Source organism: Erinaceus europaeus, chromosome 20 (genome assembly GCF_950295315.1).
Source record: "Erinaceus europaeus chromosome 20, mEriEur2.1, whole genome shotgun sequence".
NCBI lineage: Eukaryota > Metazoa > Chordata > Mammalia > Eulipotyphla > Erinaceidae > Erinaceus > Erinaceus europaeus.
The window spans coordinates 11,117,002-11,133,676 of NC_080181.1; the positions used below are offsets into that span (position 1 = coordinate 11,117,002).

Consider the following 16,675-nt stretch of genomic DNA (forward strand, 5'->3'; position numbering starts at 1 on the left):
TTAAAGATAAGGAAGGAGGGCTCCGGTGTAGGGACTGACCCAAAGCTACACTGCTGGTAAGAAGAGGAGCAGGCTTTAAACCAAGGCAGTCTGATCCTTTTTTAAAAATAGTTATTTGTTTATTTATTTATTCTTCTTGTTGTTTTATTGTTGTAGTTATTATTGATGTCATCATTGTTGGATAGGACAGAGAGAAATGGAGAGAGGAGGGGAAGCCCAAGGGGGAGAGAAAGATAGACACCTGCAGACCTGTTTCACCACTTGTGAAGCGACTCCCCTGCAGGTGGGGAACCAGGGGCTCGATCAGGGATCCTTACGCTGGTTCTTGCACTTGTCCTTGCGCTTTGCGCCACGTGTGCTTAACCCACTGTGCTACTACGCCTAACTCCCAGCAGTCTGATTCTACTGCCCTCTTACCCATGCAGACTTCCGGCATCAGTCAGTCAGCAGGTGGTGAATGACATCTGGGGTTTGTGCCTTTTTTTTTTTTTTTTTTTTTGAAGGTTTTACCTTAATGTCATAATATTTTCAGGGGGCTAGGTGCTGGCATGCCCCGTAGAGCACACATTTTACCATGCATAAGGACCCAAGTTCAAGCTACTGTTCCCCACTTTCAGGGGGGAAGCTTAGGAGCAGTGTTGAAGGTGTCTCTATTTCTGTCTTTCTCTTCCTGTCATCCTCTATAAAAAAATAGCAATAAGCACACACATACACATCACATTTTCTTGCAAAAAATTTAAATTACTCCAGGTCACAGAGATGAATGTAGAGTTGAGATCTTGTTAGTTTTATTTAGAACCTGTATTTTAAACCACTTAACATTTTGCAGCCACTTTGCATGAACTTTTTGCTTTTCTTTAATTTTGTTTTCATTTTTTCCCCCAGTTTTTTGGATAGGACAGAGAGAAATTGAGAGAGATGGGGAAGATAGAGAGGGAGAAAGGCAGACACCTGCAGACCTGCTTCACTGCTTGTGCAGAGACTTCCCTGCAAGGGGGGAGCTGGGGGCTCAAACCAGGATCCTTCAACAGGTCAATTGCGTTTCGTACTGTGCGCTTAACCCAGTACACCACCGCCCGGCCCCGTTTTCATTTTTTATTATGGGGTTTAATTGCGTACAATAAATACACTTGTTGATGCATGTTTAAAGTTTCTCAGTTTTCTGCATAACACTCTCACCGCCCGCCTAGGTCCTCCGCTATCATGCATTAGGACCTGAAAGCTCCTCCCTCCCCCAGTCCTTTGCTTTGGTGCAGTATACTATACCAGCCCAAGTTTTATTTTGTTTCCCGCTTTCTGTTCTTGTTTCATAAGTTCTTTTCATGAGTGAGATCACCCCATATTCATCCTTCTCTTTCTGGCTTATCTCACTTAACATGATTCCTTCAAGCTCCATCCAAGTTGAGGTGAAGAAGGTGAATTCATCATTCTTAATAGCTGAATAGTATTTTACTGTGTGTATATAGACCACAACTTTCTCACCCTCTCATCTGTTGTTGGACTCCTAGGTTGCTTCCAGGTTTGGGCTATTACTAATTGTGCTGCTGTGAACATAGGCTTACACAGATCTCTTTGGATGGGTGTGTTTGGATGGGTATGTTTGAACCCATTCCTTAGGATCTATCCCCAGGAGAGGAATTGCAGGTTCATAGGGCAGGTTCACTTCTAGCCTTCTGAGAGTTCTCCAGACGAGTTGGACCAATTGATATTCCCACCAGCAGTGCAGGAGGGTTCCTTTGTCCCCACACCCTCTCCAGCATTTGTTGTTGCTACCTTTTTGATATATGACATTCTTACAGGAGTGAAGAGGTATCTCTTTGTCGTCTTTATTTGCATTCCTCTGATAATCATTGCCTTGGAGCATTTTTTCATATGTCTGTTGGCCTTTTGGATCTCTTCTGTAGTGAATATTCTGTTCATATCCTCTCCCCACTTTTGGATGGGGTTGCTGAGGTTTTATTTTTTTGGCATGTAAAGATCTTCTATACTATAAAGCATCTCTGTTTAGGTGGTGTTTATTTCGCTGTGCAGAAGCTATTCAATTTGATGTAGTCCCATTGGCTTATTTTTGTTTTTGTCTTCCTTGCAGTTGGACTTGAGTCATTGAAGTTACCAATAAAACTCATATGGAAAAGAGTTCTAGGGGGCCAGGCGTTGGCACACCCAGTTAAGCACAAGGACCCATGCAGGGACATGGATACGAACCCCTGCTCCTGTCTGCAGGGTATCTGCTTAACAAGCAGTGAAGCAGGTCTGCAGGTGTCTGTCTTTCCCTGCCTCTCTCTGTCTCCCCGTCCTCTCTCCCAGAGAGGGAGAAAGGGAGACACCTGCAGACCTGCTTCACTACCTGTGAAGCTCCCCCATGCAGGTAGGGAGTAGAGGCTTGAATCCAGGTTCTTGCTTGGGTCTTTGCATCTAGCACTGTGTACACTTGGCTGGGTGTGCCATCACCAGGCCCCCTAAATTTATTTTTTTTAATATATTTTTTTCCTCCAGAGTTATCTCTGGGGCTTGGTGCCTGCACTATAAATCCACTGCTCCTGGCAGTCATCTTTTTTTCATTGTTGTTGTTGCTGTTATTATTGTTGCTGTTGCTATTGTCGTTGTTGGATAAAACAGAGAGAGATGAAGAGAGGAGGGGAAGACAGAGAGGAGGAGAGATAGACACCTGCAGACCTGCTTTACTACTTGTGAAGTGACTCCCCTGCAAGTGGGGAGCAGGGGGCTTGAACCGGGATCCTTGTGTAGGTCCTTGCACTTTTCACTATGTGCATTTAACCTGGTGGCTATTGCCCAGCCTCCAAGATTTATTTATTTATTTTTACTCATTTATGAGAGGGGTGGGGGAGGGGAGAGAGCATATCAGAACACCACTTTGGCTCATTTAATGCTAGGGATCAAACTCAGGACTTCAGGCTTAAGAATCCAGTGCTTTACGCAATGTGCCTCCTCCTGGGCCATGCAAGTCTGTATTTATTTATTTTTATTAGTGATTTGTGTAATTGCAAAGTAGTAGGTATACAATTACACACTTTTCCCACCACCAGCATTCTGTGTCCCCATTCCTTGCATTGGAAATTGCAGTGGTTCTCCTAAGGTTACAGATAGGGCTTGACTGTTATTTCTGTTAACTCGCTGTCTATCCATATATCTATATACTTTTCCCATTGTTTCTATGTTCCTGCCTTCTGTTCCATTTTAAGTCACAACTACACACCTATTACTACTTCTGAATGTCTTTCCTTTCATCCTTTTCACTCCGGGTTCCTGATGGAATTGGGTTTCAGAGACCTCTAGTCATCTTTCCCTAACATTTCTTCCCCTCTGGGAGTTTTTTTTTTTTTTTTCTCCCACCAGGGTTATCACTGGGGCTCAGTGCCCACATGACAAATCCACCATTCCTCCTGGTGGCCATTTTTTCTTTAATTTGATAGGACATTTAGAAATTGGGGAGATATAGAGACACCTGAAGACCCATTCCACCACTGGATCATGAAGCTTCCCTCCCTGCTGATGGGGAGTGGGGGGAGGGGGCTTCAACTCGGGTCCTCACAAAAAGTAATATATGCACTCTACTGACTGCCACTGCCCAGCCCCTAAAAGTCTGGTTCTGGAAGAGAAGTGAAGTCTGGTTGGAAGGACCACAGGAGATATGAGACTGAATCTGCTATGGGGTTGGTGCTGTGTACATTATGTGAAATACACTGAGAATGCATTGATAGACAGGTACTTTCTCTTCCTTTAAGGATGTTCTTGAATTTTTCAGCTGATACATATATTTTTTAATTCAGAACACTGTTTATCTCTGCCTTATAGTGATGTGGGGAATTGAATCTGGAATCTCCGAGCCTCAGGCATGTATCTTATTTATTTATTTATTTATTTATTTATTTTAGCCTCCTGGGTTATTGCTGGGGCTGTGCCTCACTACAAATCCACTGCTTCTGGTGGCCATCTTTTTCCCATTGCTGTTGTTGGATAGAACAGAGAGAAATTAGAGAGGAGGGGAAGACAGAGAGGAGGAGAGAAAGATAGACACCTGCAGACCTGCTTCACCGCTTGTGAAGCGACGCTCCTGCAGGTAGGGAGCCAGGGGCTCGAACCGGGATCCTTATGCCAATCTTTGCACTTTGCGTCACCTGCACTTAACCCCCTGTGCTACTGCTGGACTCCGAGTAGCTCATGTTTTGTTCATTAACATGTCTCCAGAACCGAGAATGATGCCAGCCACATAATAGGCACTTACTCAATAGAAGAACTGACCAAATAGTTCTAACCTCTCAACAACCCTGCAGAGTAGTTGTGATTGCTTTCTTATACAGATGAGGAAACAAAGACTTAGAGATTGAGAGACTTGCTCAAGTTTTAGCAACTGTCAGGGCAAAAGTTTCCATCCCAGCTCTGCCTGATTTTGAAAGAGTTCCTTTCATTCTGCTCCTCCATCAGAGATGCTTATGAGACAGGGGTAGCACAAGAACTGAGACAGATCATGAGTATGCAGTGTTGTGTTGGGCAAAGGGAGTGGTCCTTGGACACAGTCAGAAGGGTTGTGGGGAATGAAACTGCAGGGAATTTCAGGATGGAAAACCCAAAGAGGACTTTGGATGTGGAAAGCATTGGGTAACGTCTATTATCAGCGTGACTGGAGTGGGGTCTTAGACAGATTCATCTAGTAAAATGTGTAGGGTGGTTTGCTTCATGAGAGGTGGGAGATGAGTCAGTAACTGGTGAGTTCAGGGAGAGGTAACCAGAAATTGAATGGAGATAGTGACCATGAGGGTGGAGAGGAGGGATGATGCCAGAGTAGACCCAAGTGCTCCACGTGAGGGAGCCAACGGGAAGTTCATAGATGGATTTGCATCCATCAGTAGATGAGGTAGCTTAGTACTCTGGTTTCTTTCCTCTTTCCTTCCTTTTTCCTCCTCTTCCTTTTCTTTTTTTCCTTTTTCCTTTTTTTTTTTCCAGAACACTGCTCAGTTCTAGCTTACGGTGGGCTGGGGCTTGAACCTGGGACCTCAGAGCCTCAAGCTTGAAAGGCTTTTGCATAACCATTATGCTGTCTCCCCAGCCCTCTTTCTTTCTTTTTAATTTTTTAACATGTATTTATTTTCCCTTTTGTTTTCCTTTTTTTTTTTGTTGTTGTTGTTGTTATAGTTATTGATGTCATGTTGGATAGGACAGAGAGAAATGGAGAGAGGAGGGGAAGACAGAGAAGGGGAGAGAAAGATAGACACCTGCAGACCTGCTTCACCACCTGTGAAGCGACTCCCCTGCAGGTGGGGAGCCGGGGGCTCAAACCCGGTTCCTTACGCTGGTCCTTGTGCTTTGCACCATGTGCGCTTAACCCGCTGTGCTACTTCAACTCCCTCTTTCTTTTTTCACCAGAGCATTGCTCAGCTCTGGTTTATGGTGGTGTGGGGGATTGAACCTGAGACTGGAGCCTCAGGCATGAGAGACACTTTGCATAGCCATTATGCTGTCTACTCTCACGCTTTTCTTTTTAACCAGAGCACTGCTCAGCTCTGATTTAAAATAGTATTGGTATTGAAACTGAGACCTCACAGCTTCAGGCATTAAGAGTCTCTTGCACAACCATTATGCTGTCTTCCCAGCCCCTCTCCTTTTTTGTGCTTTGGACTTGTCTCAGTAAAATTCATTAAGGCTGTTTGTTCAATGTTAGGATTTGTAGATACAATGAGAACACACTGAGGTACCAACCATACTTCCTAACTCACTGTGTATGTGACCCCAGCTTTTCAGCTTCTTCAACTATAAAATTGACCTATAACTATAAAATTGGAGGTAATGACCGCACATACTACATAGGCCTACTGTGAGGTTTCAAGGAATTAATGTAGGCTGAGCAAATAGAAAGTGCTTGACTTGTAGACAGTGACTGGTGGGGGGCTGAGCAGTGGTGTGCCTGGTTAAGCTCACACGTTGCCATGTGCAAGGACTTGGGTTCGAGCCCTGCTCCCCACTTGTAGGGGGTGATGTTTTGTGAGTGATGAAGCCAGTCTACAGGTGTCTTTCTTTCTCTCTACCTTCCCCTCTCCTTTTAATTTCTCCCTGTCTTATCAAATAAAATAGAAGGAAAATGGCAAAAAATGGACACTGGGAGCAGTGGATTCATAGTTTAGGCACTGAGAGCCAATGATATCTCTTGTGGGAGAAAAAAAGTGACTGGTGTTCTAGTGTTTACTAACATTACATATAAGACAAAGATCCTCCACTCAAGGACACAAGTGTGTAACTGGCTTCACACACTCCAGCAAGGTAATATAATGCATTAATGACATACAGCCACAAAGGACAGAAGGAGTCCTACAGGGGAGTAATTCTTTTTTTTTTTTCATTTTGTTTTTATTTTTTTATTATTTTTTAAAAATAATTGATTTCTTTATTGGGGAATTAATGTTTTACATTCAACAGTAAATACAATAGTTTGTACATGCATAACATTCCCCAGATAGGGGAGTAATTCTTATGGGTGCTTGTCTGTTGGGCAGCCCAGTCAGTGAAGACACTGAGTAAAAGAATTAGTTCCAGAAGGCTTGGGGCCTGCTCATAGAAGATGCTAATTGGTTTTTGTTGGTAATTTTTCACCCCTAAGTGAACAAGAAAGAGGTTGTTTCACCACCTGCAAAGCAGATGAACCTCTAAAACACCCTCTTTCTTGTTCAGCTATGGAGAAACTTCCTAGATATCTGGGTGACTGATTTATATGCAGTGAAAATGAATATATATGGTTCTTTCTTGAACACTTACTAAGTACTGGGCATTATTCTAAGTACTTTAAGGGAGAGAGAGGGGGAGGGAGAGGGAGGGAGGGAGGGAGAGAGAGAGAGAGAGACAGAGAGATAGAGAGAGAGAGAGTATCAACAATCTGGCACACATGATGCTGGGAATCAAACTGGGAACCTCATGCTTGAGAGCCCAGCATTTTATCCATGATGCCACCTCCTGGGCTGCTAGTTCTCACTATAAGATGAGGGAAATGGAGGTACCTTAAAAGGTCAAGCAGCTGTCACCCAGGAGGAGGATAGAATGTCTGACTTGCAAGCATGAGGATTTGAGTTTAATCCCCAGTATGGCATGTGTCAGTGTGATGCTCCAGTTTGGTCTTCCTCAAGAAATTAGATTGGGGAGTCGAGCGGTAGCAAAGCAGGTTAAGCGCAAGTGGCGCAAAGCACAAGGACCAGTGTAAGGATCCCGGTTCGAGTCCCCGGCTCCCCACCTGCAGGGGAGTCATTTCACAAGCGGTGAAGCAGGTCTGCAGGTGTCTATCTTTTTCTCCCCATCTCTATCTTCCCCTCCTCTCTCTATTTCTCTCTGTCCTATCCAACCATGACGACATCAATAACAACAACAACAATAGTAAAACAACAAGGGCAACAAAAGGGAATAAATAAATGAATAAATGAATAAATAAAATATAAAAATATTTTTAAAAAAAGAAATTAGACTGAAAGGAAACAAAGATTTGGGGTTTGACACTCCTGCTGCTGCTTCTGAGCTCCGTACTGTTCTCTCCTAAGCTGCATTATTACGGTACTCAGAGAACTGAGTCATCTCTCCATCTGTCTATCGTCCATCACCTGCTTCTCTGAAGCAAAGACTCTAGTCCAGCTGCTGCCCCAGAAGCTCAAGACCCCTGGTCTCTGTGACCAGTTTTCCAGTTATCTACCAAGAGTGCCTTGATGAGTATCAGGTAGGGGGTGATCCCTGCTATAGAGGGGAGATGGAGAAAAAAGCAGTCTTTGGGGACCCCCAGTCTAATGGGAAACAAGATGTGTCAAGGATTGAGATAAGCAAAAGCAAGCTATTCTCTTCTAGTCGGCTCCCTAGCAAAGTCTGGAGGCCTGGGGGCCTCTGCCTGCCTCCCTGGCCTCTGGATGCTTACCAGCCATGCACACCAAGAAAAAGAAATTCCTCTTTGTTGCAGCTTTTTCTTACTTCACTCCTACATGCAAAGCCCAATCCCCTCCTTGCCAGAGTAAAATTGCTTGGGTTCAGATAAAAATGCCAGATTCTGATTCTTCTGTCCTCTAGAGCACAGGCTTACATATTCAAAAGTTCTCAAGGGCCAGGCAGGCCAAGTAAACAAACTACAGAGATTTAATCTAATAGTGAAATCTGCTTGAACCTGAAGAACACAAATTCTGCATAAAGGTTTTCAGGACTAAAAAAAAAAAAAAAATTCAGAAGAGAAAGAAACCACTGTGCTCTTTTAGGGAAAAAACGAACAAACAAAAAAACCAAAACAGCAACAAAGAAAAACACCACTGTGCTGAGCAGGCATACTTCCTCTGTTCCCTCACTGTAAGACTTTTAACCCCCAAGGAGGAACGGTGAGGGAGTAGACCCAGACTTTCTCCTTCTTGTACACTCCTCATGGACAGGAAGACGAGCAGTGTGTCTCGTGTGCATTGTCAAGGTGTGGCTGCACTGAGGTTAGAGTACATGAGTTTCTTCCATCTCTAATAGTTTGCTGCCTCTGTGACTTTAGACAAGTTACATGCCACCCTCTGCTTCAGTTTCTTCCTCTGTAAGTAACACGGGCAGAATAATAGGGACACTTCATGAGAATTGTTACAGAAATTAGGAGTAATGTGTAGTGTGCTCAGAACAGTGTTTGGCACATATTTAGTGTGATGAAAGAAGTTCTTTTTGGGGAGTCGGGCGGTAGCGCAGTGGGTTAAGCATGGGTGGCGCAAAGCGCAAGGACCGGCGTAAGGATCCCGGGTTCCAGCCCCCGGCTCCCCACCTGCAGGGGAGTCTCTTCACAGGCAGTGAAGCAGGTCTGCAGGTGTCTATCTTTCTCTCCCCCCTCTGTCTTCCCCTCCTCTCTCCATTTCTCTCTGTCCTATCCAATAACAACCACATCAATAACAACAACAATAATAACTACAACAACAATAATAAAAAAAAAAAGACAACAAGGGCAACAAAAGGGAAAATAAATAAATAAAATTTTTTTTTAAAAAGTTCTTTTTTATGGGCACACTGCTAAGTTCTGGCTATATAATGAGGAGTCCTGTCATGACAGTCTGGAGTTCTGTCTATAGTCTGACAACACAAAGGTAATAAGAAGTCACATTTGTGTGAATGTTTCTTAATTCTTTGGGTTTCTTGGAATTTACTTTAATATACCCATTTATTATTTTGTAACTAAAGTAATAAGCAATTAGTAATCCCACCAGCATCATTTATTATTTAATCCAATATGATCATAACATGTTTAATTAAAAGTAATAAATGTTACAGGGCCAGCAGGATAGCCCAGAACTGTAGCACATACACTCTTTTTTTTCTCCCTTCCCCTCCCCTGCCCTCCCCTCCTCTCCTCTCCTTTTCTTTTAACCAGAGCACTGCTCAGCTCTGATTTATTAGTTAGTGTGGAGGATTGAACCTAGGACATTGGAGCCTCAGGCATGAAAGTCTCTTCATATAACCATTATGCTGTCTCCCCTACGCTAACACATACACTTTCATGCTTGAGGCCCGGGAGGTCCCAGGATCAGTCTTCAGCTCTACCATATCCAGAGGGAAACAGTGCTCTGGTCTTTCTCTGTATTATACTCTCTGTGTGGTCTTAATCTTCACACTAACCCAGAATGACAGGGACTATTATTTCCATTTTTGCAGATGAGCTACTGAGCTTTAGAGAAGTTAAGTAATTTTCTCAGTCAATTTTTAAAATGCACAAAAATGTTACTTCCTAAATTTAATGTAACCCTGCCAACATCTATGAATCTCACAGATAGAAGTTCTAGGAATAAGGATTATTCTTTAAAAGAAACCTTTTTTAAGGTTTGTTTCTAAGAAATGACCAGTTTGTCTAAGGAAAAGCTGCTTTAGCCAAAGGAAGCAGAGAAACTTCAGGTTGAAAGTGCATTTTCAATTACTGCAAAGCAGTTGACATTTTATTAAGTGCCTTCTGGTTGCTCCAGATTCTCTTTGAAATGAGGTGTTATAAATAAATCAACAGCAATGTTGCTTAGTTTTTCTGGAACCATCTTTCATAACAAAACTGGAAATAGGAATTAAGATCCCCATTTTACAGATGGGAAATCGGAAGTCAGGTGACTTGCCCAAGTTCAGTGCTAGAGGCTGGGACCAACCTGCACTTTACCCATCTCTTTCCAGAAGCTTCTCTCTCTCTGTGTTTTTTGTTTTTTTAATTTACCACTCTAAAATATATGTTTATTTTATTTTATTTTATTTTTATTTTTGCCTCCAGGGTTATTGCTGGGGCTGGGTGCCTGCACCACAAATCCACTGCTCCTGGAGGCTATTTTTTCCCTTTTGTGGCCCTTGTTGTTTTAGCCTTGTTGTGGTTATTATTATTGTTGTTATTGTTGTTGGGTAGGATAGAGAGAAATGGAGAGAAGAGGGGAAGACAGAGGGGGAAGAGAAAGACACCTACCGGCTTCTCTGCTCATGAAGCGACACCCCCCCCCCCCCCGCCACAGGTGGGCAGCAGGGGCTTGAACCAGGATCCTTATGCTGGTCCTTGAGCTTCGCACCATGTGTGCTTAACCCTCTGCGCCACCACCCAACCCCCAAGATATGTTTATTTTATTGAAAGAGAGAGACCAAAACACTGCTCAGCTCTGGTTATGACATGGGGATTAAACCTGGATCCCTGGGGCTTCAGGGATGTGAGTCTGTTAGACACCCACTGAGCTATCTCTCCTTGGCCCTTTCTTTTCACTGAGCTAACTACAAGTTTGTGCAGCTGCCAGTGGAGTCAACCAGACTACCATATTCATAACACTACACTAAATAGCTTGAGGAACCAGAGAGTATCTGGATTAGGCAGTCCTTGTGTGTAAGACACACACAAGGAAACTGGTTAATGGAAGAAGAAATACCCCACAGCAGTACAAGAGGAAAGGAAGGGAAAGCAGATCTCAATTATCAGCGGCAAGTCAGATTCTGTGCATGTAAACAGCACTGTGCCCTCAGTGTTGAAGCGCACTGACGGAGTAGAGCATCCAAAGAGGAAAGGGTCACTGCCCGCCTAGCCCCAAAGCCCTTCCTGCACAGAGCCGAACCCTCATGTGTAGAATCTTTCATGGCTGCGAAGAGTTCTTTTTTATCCAGCTGTATGTATGTTCCATCATGACTTTGCGAGTCGGGGAATTTATGCCCTGCAGGTCCCCCCCCCACCCCACCCCCAGCATTCTCATACCTAAATACTTCTGGCTAACAATCAGGATGGGGATGTTGAGGCTGGTGTGTCAGCTTCCTCTTCCCCCAGCAGTGTGTGCCCTCTCAATTGGAGAGGCTCAGCAGTTCCTATCTGAGCGTAGCCACTCCCTTTCCCTCCAATATTAATAATTATGACATTAGAAGGGTGATCTGCTGCAATTCAGCCTTTCTATTTGCAGGCTGGCGGCTGCATATCAATGGCATGATTAGGCAAATGAAATCACACTGGCACTGTTAGGAAATGTTTACATGGCCAGCATGCATATGCTTCAATCTCATTGTTCCCATTATTAAGCCATTTTATAATCTCATAACATTTAGACTCACACTTTGCATTTCTAATTAACTTGAGGAGTGACTTCACTGGGAATTAATTGCAATTTGTGCATTCTTATACACACAAACTCACTGAGAAACAAACTCCGGTTGGCAATCATGCAGTTCCTGCCCCTCCAAGATGGACTATAGGTTGACTTCTGTTCTAAGCAGTCCTCTCTGTCAGTTGGGAACAGTGGCTGGGGACATAGTTTTTCATTAAAACCTGGCTGCAAATCACACGCAGAACACAGTCTGAGTGCATGAGTCCCTTTGGAGAGACTAGTATCTATCTACCTGCATAGCCTTTTCACAATGTGGCTTGATATAGGGCAGTTACTTCCTTTCCCAGAATAAACAACGATAAACCTGCACTGCTCCTGACAATATAGGTTGTTTTTTTTTTTTTTTTTAAAGCTTATTAGCCCAACTTTATTATGATGAGAGAGAACAGATCACCTCCCAGCTGTGGCATATTTGGTGTGAGGATCAAACTTGAGACCTCAAGTCCTCTGCTCCACCTCTGAGACTTCTCCTTGGTTAACATGTTATATTTTAGCCTTCTTACCACTACAAAGTTCGAAGCTTGAAAAGAGTGCCTAACCCACCCCATTACCTGGGACCCTAGTCAGGGAGTCCAGGGGTTCCAATTTTCTTTCCTTTTCTTTTTAAGATTTCATTTATTTATTAATGAGAAAGATAGGAGGAGAGAGAAAGAACCAGACATCACTCTGATACATGTGCTGCCGGGGACTGAACTCAGGAACTCATGCTTAAGAGTTTAGTGCCGTAACCACTGTGCCACCTCCCGGACCACCCAATTTTCTTTAATAAAGTTTAAATTTGCAGGAGTCTGACAGTAGCACAGTGGGTTAAGTGTACATGGCTCAATGCCCAAGGACCAGCGTAAGGATCATGGTTCGAGCTTCCAGCTCCCCACCTTCAGGGGAGTCGCTTCACAAGTGGTGAAGCAGGTCTGCAGGTATCTTTCTCTCCCCCTCTCTGTCTCCCCCCCTTCATTTCTGTCTGTCCTATCCAACAACAATGACATCAGTAACAACAAGAAGGGCAACAAAAGGGAATAAATAAATATTTAAAAAATAACAATAATATAAAATAAAGTTTCAATTTCCTAAAAAAAAAAGTGTGCTCTCTCCTCAATTCTTTGTTGAGATCATGTGTGACAGACTTTTGATGTTGGGGATACAAACTCAGCCGGGCAATTCCTTCCCCTCCTCCCCAGCCCCCCCATTCAAACCCAGAGTGGTGAAATCCCAGCAATAACAAAAAATAAAAATTGAACATAATACTCCAAGTGTCATCTGAATGATGCTGAATAGAAAGATGTGTTATGGGGTGGGGGTAGATAGCATAATGGTTATACAAAGAGACTTTATATAGAGATGCATAACTAACCTTTTTTAAAAAAATGTAATTATTATTATTATTTTTAACCAAAGCACTGCTTAGAACCTGAGACTATGGAGCCTCAGGCATGAGAGTCTGTTTGCATAGTCATTATGCTATCTACCCTTACCCCTGATTAATTTTCTTTCTTTTTTTCTTTCTTTTTTTTTTTTTTAATTAGAGCACTGTTCAGCTCTGGCTTATGGTGGTGTGAGGGATTGAACCTGGGACTTTGGAGACTCAGGCATGAGAGTCTGTTTGAATAACCATTATGCTATCTACCCTCCACCCAATTTTTTTTAACGCCTTTTGTTGCCCTTATTGTTGTAGCCTTGTTATGGTTATTATTGTTGTTGTTGATGTCATTCCTTGTTGGATAGGACAGAGAGAAATGGAGAGAGGAGGGGAAGACAGAGAGGGGGAGAGAAAGACAGACACCTGCGGACCTGCTTCACTGCCTGTGAAGCGACTTCCCTGCAGGCGGGGAGTCAAGGGCTCCAAGCAGGATCCTTGTGCTTTGTGCCACGTACGCTTAGCCCGCTGCACTACCACCGACCCCCATGATTAATTTTTTTTATTGCCATTAGGGTTATTTGGTCCACTGTGCATGGCGGCTATTTCTCTCCTCCCCCCTTCTCTCCTTCCTTCCTCCCTTCCTCCCTCCCTCCCTTCCTTCTTTCTTTCCTTCCTTCCTTCCTTCCTTCCTTCCTTCCTTCCTTCCTTCCTTCCTTCCTTCTTTCCTTCCCCTTTGCTTCCTCCCTTCCTTTCTTCCTTCCTTTATTTTGACAGAGAAAAATTAAGAAGGGAGAGGTGATGGACATCTGCAGACCTGCTTCTTCGCTGCAGGTGGGGATCTGGGGCTTGTGCCAGGCTCCTCATGAATGGTGACACTCAGTTGGGTGCTTCATCGCCCGGCTTCCTTAGCTGCCTTTTAAATTTTGTAGATTTGTGATTGATAGTAGGTTAAAGGATTGTAAAATTACTTTGTATAGTTCCATACCACACTCATCACCAAAGTTCTGTATCCCCACCTTTCCACCTCCCAAAGATAAACACCATAGTGCTCACAAGTCTTAGAAACAGCTTGTTGGGCAGGTGGGAGCATAGTGGGTTAAGCGCACATGGTGTGAAGCAGGGACTGGCATAAGGTTCCCAGTTCGAGCCCCCGGTTTCCCACCTGCAGAGGGGTCAGTTCATAGTGAAGCAGGTATGCAGGTCTCTCTCTCTCTCTCTCTCTCCATCTCTGTCTTCCCCTTCTCTCTCAATTTCTCTCTGTCCTGTCCAACAATTACAACAGCAGTGACGAGGGCAACAAAAATGTGAAAAGATGGCCTCCAGGAGCAGTGGATTCCAGTGCAGACACTGAGCCCCAGTGATAACCCTGGAGGCAAAAGAAAAAAAAGAAAAAGAAACAGTTTGCTTGCTTGTTTCTTCCTTTTTTAAAAAAATTATTTATGAGAAAGATAGGAGGAGAGAGAAAGAACCGGACGTCACTCTGGCACATGTGCTGCTGGGGATCGAACTCAGGACCTCATGCTTAAGAGTTCAAAGCTTTATCACTGTGCCACCTCCTGGGCCACCCTGCTTATTTCTTTTTTCACTTACTTAAGTTTTAATAAGCCTTTATCACATGCCAGATGATGCATCAATCACTTTCTTTAAAGAAAATTTTTTTTTTTGCAGGCCTTTCAGGGAATGTATACACTACACATAGTAGGTTGGATTCTAGATATTCAGCTTTTTCTTTTCATTTTTGAAATTTATTTATTTATTTATTTATTTATTTATTTGATAGCTACAGCCAGAATTGAGAGGGAAGGGGTGATAGGGAGGGAGACAGAGAGACACCTGCAGCCCTGCTTCACCACTTGTGAAGTTTTGCCCCTGTAGGTGGAGATTGGGGGTAGGTCCACTTCTATCCTTCTGAGAGTTCTCCAGACTGCCGTCCACAGGGGTTGGACCAATTTACATTCTCACCAGCAGTGCAGGAGGGTTCCTTTGGATAAGGACAGTTTATTAATAATTCCATTTTACATATGAACCTGAGGCTCCAGGAGTACACAGATAATATGCCCAAGGCATATGGCTGGACAATATCCCACTGAGCATCCAAGCATATCTGATGACCAGCCTTGCAAAAGTCCAATGTGTGTCTTCCCTTCCCTTCCCTCCCTTCCCCTCCCCTCCCCTCCCCTCCCCTCCCCTCCCCTTCCCTTCCCTCCCCCTCCCTTCCCTCCCCTCCCCTCCCCTCCCCCTCCCCTTCCCTTCTGGTCTTCTCTTTTCCAGGGTTATCACTGGGGCTCCATGCCTGCACTACAAATCCACTGATCCTGGAGGCTATTTTTTCCCTTTTGTTGCCGTTGTTGTTGTTGTTATTATTACTATCATTGTTGTTGGATAGGACAGAGAGAAGTCCAGAGAGGAAGGGAAGACAGAGAGGGGGAGAGAAAGAAGTGACCCCCCTACAGGTAGGGAGCCGGGAGCTTGAACTGGGATCCTTCACGCTATGTGAGCTTAACCTGCTGTGCTACTGCCCAGCTCTCTGTACATTTTATTTTCCATTATTTTACTTCATTATTTACTTATTTGTTTGTTTGTTTGTTTTACTAGAGCACCGCTCAACTCTGGCATATGGTGGTGCAGGGAATTGAACCTGGAACTTTGGAGCCTCAGGTATGAGAGTCTCTTTGCGTACCCATTATGCTATCTACCCCTGCCCCGGATGTATGCTTTATATCAAAACACTAGCACACCTTCTAAGGCTACACATGTACTAGGGACCAGTCTCAGGACAGAGCCACATAAATGCCTGCTGCCGTGCAAGTCAACCATCAGCTGAATGGATGGTGTCCTGGACAGGGACTATTTAGCATCTCTTCCAAGAGTCTGTCTCTCCCTCCCTTTTAGGATAGGATCCCTTACCTCACCCTCAGGTGTGCAGAGGTCATCACCATCCTTGGTCCCGGTGCATCATACTGTTGATCTGGGGTCCTCTTACCATGACCTGTCCTGGAATGGAGATGAACTCAGAGTTTTGTTGCTGTTGTTTTTTTTTAATTTTTTTAAATTGTCTTTATTTGAGACAGCCAGCCAGAAATTGAGAGGGAGAGAGACAGAGAGACACCTGCAGCCCTGCTTCACCACTCATGAAGCTTCTCTCCTACAGGTGGGGATCTGGGGCTTGAACCTGTGTGCTTAACCAGGTCGGCCCCAGGTTGTTGTTTTTTTCCTCCCTCACCCCCCTTTTTTTCTACCTCCAGGGTTGTTGCTGTGGCTTGGTGACTGCACTATGAATCCACTGCTCCTGGAGGCTTTTTTTTTCTTCCCTTTTTTGTTGCCCTTGTTTATTATTTTGTTTGTTTGTTTTTGTTGCTGCTGTCGTTGTTGGATAGGACAGAGAAATCAAGAGAGGACTTGAATACAGAGAGGGGGAGAGAAAGATAGACACCTGCAGACCTGCTTCACCACTTGTGCATCGAGCCCCTGCAGGTGGGGAGCCAGGGGCTTAAATCGGGATCCTTGTGGGGGTCCTTGCACTTAACCATGTTCACTTAACCCACTGTGCTACCACCCGGCCCCCTTTTTATTAATGACTTAATAATGATTAGCATGATAAGATAACAGGAGTACAGTTCCCAACGTCAGAGTTCTGTGTCCCATCCCCTCTATTGGAAGTTCCCCTATTCTTTATTCCTCTCTGGGAGTATGGGCCAAAATTCCTTATGGGGTGCAGAAG

General features: G+C 44.1%; 1 long non-coding RNA gene across 1 annotated transcript in view; it reads left to right on the top strand.

Moving 5' to 3' along the window:
- Positions 1–16,075, top strand: part of LOC132534979 (uncharacterized) — a 45,627-nt gene extending 29,552 nt beyond the window's left edge. Inside the window, exon 3 of the long non-coding RNA XR_009546741.1 lies at positions 15,550–16,075. This is a non-coding gene — a long non-coding RNA (uncharacterized LOC132534979). The remainder of the gene's footprint in view (positions 1–15,549) is intronic.
- Positions 16,076–16,675: the final 600 nt, after the last annotated feature.